The sequence below is a fragment of the Oncorhynchus keta genome, chromosome 17 (genome assembly GCF_023373465.1).
Source record: "Oncorhynchus keta strain PuntledgeMale-10-30-2019 chromosome 17, Oket_V2, whole genome shotgun sequence".
NCBI lineage: Eukaryota > Metazoa > Chordata > Actinopteri > Salmoniformes > Salmonidae > Oncorhynchus > Oncorhynchus keta.
The window spans coordinates 57,224,969-57,230,968 of record NC_068437.1 but is presented as its reverse complement, the minus strand read 5'-3'; positions in this window follow the sequence as shown (position 1 = coordinate 57,230,968).

The following is a 6,000-nucleotide window of genomic DNA, read 5'->3' as shown; positions in this document are numbered from 1 at the left end:
TCCGTTGTAAATATAAATGAGACGAAGTTAACCGGATGTTACTTTTATTAGAATCATTACGTTTGAGCAAGTCTGTCAATGATGCCTAGAAAGTGGTGAAGCCACTCGGCCTTGACGCTTTTATGCCGTTTGTATGTGTATAAAATAATGTTTCCAAAAATACAGATGAGCTGTTTTCAAAGGAAATGCAACAAAACTTCCAGAAGAAAACACCTGTTCTCACTTGCACCAACGAAACGAGACGAATCCTTATGGAGTTAAAACCAGATTTTCAGATAAACTGGAATAATAATCTATCAAATAGGGGCGTAGGAAACAATTTGCAGATAACAATATTGACACACAACATTTGATCTTTTTACAAAATGGCCCAGGTAAAATAATTGTCCACTTGGTGGCGCCAGACTTCCACCGACCGTCGCCTTGTTCAAGCTGAACTGTGTGTTCAATCAAAATGCATTTTAATGTTGAACAACTTTTTTTTTTTGTTTAACTAAGGTATTTACAATGACCCACCTAGGAACAGTGGGTTCAGGGGTAGAACGACAGATTTGTACCTTTTCTTGGTTCTTCTGTAGCTCAGTTGGTAGAGCATGGCGCTTGTAACGCCAGGGTAGTGGGTTCGATTCCCGGGACCACCCATACGTAGAATGTATGCACACATGACTGTAAGTCGCTTTGGATAAAAGCGTCTGCTAAATGGCATATATTATATTATTATATTATATTATTATATTATTATTATTATATTATTTTCAGCACCGGAGATTCGATCCAGCAACCTTCACAGTTACTGGTCTTAAAGCTCTAACCACTAAGCTACACTTGGCTTCAATACATACATACATACATCATCAAAGCAAACATAGCCTATGTATTGTTAAATCTGTCTGTAGAGCCTTGTATGATAAGGAAACATTTCCTTGTTTATGGGTATTATGACTCCAGTGTGTGTTAGCTGCATGGACAGTGTATATAACAGCCTCCACTCTGCTGGGAAGGCTTTGCACGAGATGTTGGAACATTGCTGCTATAACAGCCTCCGCTCTGCTGGGAAGGCTTTCCACTAGATGTAGGAACATTGCTGCTATAACAGCCTCCATTCTTCTGGGAAGGCTTTCCACTAGATGTTGGAACATTGCTGCTATAACAGCCTCCGCTCTTCTGGGAAGGCTTTCCACTAGATGTAGGAACATTGCTGCTATAACAGCCTCCATTCTTCTGGGGAGGCTTTGCACTAGATGTTGGAACATTGCTGCTATAACAGCCTCCACTCATCTGGGAAGGCTTTCCACTAGATGTTGGAACATTGCTGCTATAACAGCCTCCACTCATCTGGGAAGGCTTTCCACTAGATGTTGGTACATTGCTGCTATAACAGCCTCCACTCATCTGGGAAGGCTTTCCACTAGATGTTGGAACATTGCTGCTATAACAGCCTCCACTCATCTGGGAAGGCTTTCCACGAGATGGTGGAACATTGATGCAGGGGGACTTGCTTCCATTCAGCCACAAGCATTAATGAGGTCAGGCACTGATGTTGGGCGACTAGGCCTGGGTCGCAGTCAGCCTATTAATTCCTCCCAAATGTGTTCGATGGGGTTGAGGTCAGGGCTCTGTGCAGGCCAGTCAAGTTCTTCCACACCGATCTCGACAAACCATTTTTGTATGGACCTTGCTTAGTGCACGGGGGGGGTCTTGTTATTCTGAAACAGGAATGGGCCACCCCTAAAGTTGCCACAAAGTTCGTAGCACAGAATCATCTAGAATGTCACTGTAGCGTTAAGATTTCCCTTCACTCGAGGGGCCATGAAAAACAACCATTATTGCTCCTCCACCACTTGGCATGATGCATTGGGGCAGGTCGTTTTTTCTCCTGGCATCTGCCAAACCCAGATGTATCCTTCAGACTGCCAGATGGTGAAGAGTGATTCATCACTCCAGAGAACGTATTTCCGCTGCTCCGGAGTCCAACGGCGGCGAGCTTTACACCACTCCAGCCAAACGCTTTGCATTGCACATGGTGATCTTAGGCTTGTGTGCGGCTGCTCGGCCACGGAAACCCATTTCATGAAGCTCCCGACAAACAGTTATTGTGTTGATGTTGCTTCCAGAGGCAGTTTGGAACTCGGTAGTGAGTGTTGCAACCGAGGACAGACTATTTTTACGCACTTCAGCACTCGGCGGTCCCGTTCTATGAGATTGTGCGGCCTACCACTTCACGGCTGGGCCGTTGTTGCTCCTAAATGTTTACAGTTCACAATAACAGCACTTACAGTTAACCGGGGCAGCTCTAACAGGGATAGTGATGAACTGACTTTTTGGGAAGGTGGCATCCTATGACGATGCCATGTTGAAAGTCACTGAGCTCTTCAGTAAAGCCATTCTACTGGCAATGTTTGTCTATGGAGACCGCATGGCTATGTCCTCAATTTTATACACCTGTCAGCAACGGAGCATTGTAAGTAGGGCTCGAACCACCCAGCCAATCAGCATTCAGGGCTCGACCACCCAGCCAATCAGCATTCAGGGCTTGAACCACCCAGTATATAATGTGATACTATTGTTTACTTGTACTTTCGTTCTGTTTTTCATTTTGTATTGTTGTAAATTGAATCCAAAGTACAAATACAGTGGGGCAAAAAAGTATTTAGTCAGCCACCAATTGTGCAAGTTCTCCCACTTAAAAATATGAGAGAGGCCTGTCATTTTCATCATAGGTACACTTCAACTATGACAGACAAAATGAGAAAAAAAATCCAGAAAATCACATTGTAGGATTTTTTTATGAATTTATTTGCAAATTATGGTGGAAAATAAGTAAAGTTTTTTTTTTTTTTTTGCATTGATTTTGAAAAGTTGTGGTTTTTTTGTTCTACCACTTCCAGGAGATGTTCAGGGCCGGAGGCTGACATGTCAAGATCTGGGCTGGCTTCTAATCACTCCGGTCTGGGAGACAGTCCAGCACCCATTATCATCTCCAAAACCCAGTACTCAGTACAAAACTCTGCCAGGAGAACCAGAAGTAGTGTGTTTATTCTTAGCCTGGGTACCAATCAGTTTGTGCTAATATTCCACTCCTTGTTCTCAGTGTCATAAGCCAAACATATGACAGAAGGAGATTCTCATTTCATACAAGCGCTCCTCCATTACCTTGGAAATGCTTTAAAAAGCAGGCAAGGACAGAGGACACAAGTAGTCGAGGAAAAACAAATTGAGATCCTCCCCCACAGAGTACACAAAGTGGAAGGTTAGCACAAAACTGGTCTGCGGTTTCATGCTAATATGTTCTGTGGAATTTGGCCACACCAGCACAGCCTCTGTACACCAGTTCAGTCGATACATAATGAACAGCTAGAGGCATGGCACTGTGCTGCTGCTCCTGCTAGACTGTTTATTGAACCCACTCAACTGGTGTGGGTGAAAGTTCATTCAGTCAGTGTGCACATGCCAACAGCCAATCTCTGTATTGAGGATCTGTATTGACAATCAAGGACACAGCACATGTCCTGGTATGTGCTATGGTCCGGGGGTTTCCGTGAAAAACACACAGAGTATGGACACCATCCTACAGGTTTCTGTCACGTCATGATTTACAATACATAGATAATGTACGTCACAAATTAGAATGACATCAGTTGTAATACCCACTCTATCGTATGGATATCTAGGATATCAACATGATTTTAGAGTTGAAATGATCTGACCAGGGGTCTCCCCAAATAGAAACATGCAAGATGGGCCAAAACTCAGATTGTATTCCCATTAAAATACTGTCAGTCTCAGATTGTATTCCCATTAAAAGACTCAGTCTCAGATTGTATTCCCATTAAAAAGACTCAGTCCATTCTTGAATTGTGGAGAAATTACAATAAAACACCAATAGAAGAGCTGATGAACATTCTAAAAGAAACAGTGAATCCTGGATCCAGTTTATTTTGAACAAGTCTTTTAATTAATGCATTTCAAGTACTCAAAAAAATTACATCTCTTTGCACAATACATTTTTTGAAATTTTTAGTAAAAATGTTCAAAGTGAACAACATTTTTTGATACTGTATAAAACACAGTGAACATTATCAGACAGTTTTAAACTTTTTAATCATCTTGTGTTCTTTCGGTCTACATTTCACCTACAACATATTCAACTCAATTTTTGACATTTCAGTGCATGTTTTATATCTAGAAACTCTTTTTTTACCCATGAAGATTACAAAATAAAAAATAAAGTACATTTTTCTGGCATTATTTCTTGTGTGGTTGTTCTTCTAATCCAAACCATGCACAAGAGAACAGACACAATGAATGAAAGATTTAGGATACGTTTGTAAATTCACTCTGGAGTGGCAGAGAGCGCCACTCTGGGCGTCCGTAAATTGAGAGCGTTTTGCTTACGGAGCGGTCAGAGCCGAGCGCACATCTGGCCGAGGAGTAGGAATGATCCGATAGTTCTGGCCTCAACGGCAGTCAAGCACACAAGCTAACCAGCTAAAATTAGCTAGCTACTTCCAGACCAAAATGAGAGAACACCTCACTCGCCCTAGCAGAGCTGGTTCGGCTTTTTTTCACGTTATCCAGAGCGTTGGTGACAAATTGAATCACGCTTTTTGGCTGACGTTTACTAACACGGGCATTTCATCAGTAATTCTGTGCTCTGACACACTGAGTGCTCTGAAATCGGAGTCGATAGCCAGAGCGAATTTACGAATTCACAGTTAGTCCATCATAATTAATTGTTTTAAACATTTTCATGATGGAGAAAAGAAAAAAAACAGTACAAATATTTAAAATGAATCCCATTTCAATTAGCATAGATAAGAACATAAATAACTCAAAAAGGTTGGTAACACTTTCATTTGAAGGGTACCTAAATAAAAATGACTTTAATATACATTCACAAACCATATACATAACATTCATCAATCATAAGCACACATTCATATTAACTACTTACACACTGCTTATGAATGTTGTGTAAGTAGTTAATATGAATGTGTGCTTATGATTGATGAATTATGTAATTCTTATATATAATATATATCAAGTGTTACTGAGAAAGGGAGGATTTATCACATACACTACATGGCCAAAAGTATGTGGACACCTGCTCGTTGAACATCTCATTCTAAAATCATGGGCATTAATATGGACCTGGGACCTCCTTTGCTGCTACAACAGCATCCACCTTTCTGGGAAGGTTTTCCACTAGATGTTGGAACATTGGTGCGAGGACTTCTATTCAGCCCACGAGAGCATTAGTGAGGTTGGGCACTGATGTTTGGGGATTAGGCCCGGCTCGTAGTCGGTGTTCATCCCAAAATATGTTAGATGGGGTTGAGGTCAGGGCTCTGTGCAGGCCAGTTAAGTTATTCCACGCCGATCTTGACAATTATTTCAGTATGAACCTCGCATTGCTGAAACAGGAAAAGGGCCTACCCCAAACAGACTGAAATACCCAGAACCATAAATTTGAAAGGGGGGTCCACATCCTGTTGTATATATAGTGTATGAACATCTGAACAGTTTCTCTAGATTTATAATACAAAAAAAAAGAAAAGTAACAGACATCAAAATTCTATTTTTTAAATCTTCAAATAAAAACTCTAAATCCTCCCAAGTAGTGAGAGTACTGTGAGAGTACTGTGAGTGTACTGTGAGTGTACTGTGAGAGTACTGTGAGTGTACTGTGAGTGTACTGTGAGTGTACTGTGAGTGTACTAGCCAGTAGTATGGTTTTTAAAACAGCTTCATTTTCTACAGAAAAACTCCATGATGAGATTCACTGTGAGAAAGTCCCCTACAGAGCCCATGACCTGTTTTCACACAACCGAGCCAAGCCAAGCCAAAGCAAGATATACTGACTGCCCTGGCCTGGTTACACATCCACCATTGTTGCTGGAACCGGGCTGGAAAGGACAATACCAGAACGGTACGGTTGGAGACAGCACGATAGGCTGAAAATAACAGTTCTGACCCAGAACAGTACGGTTGGAGTCAGCA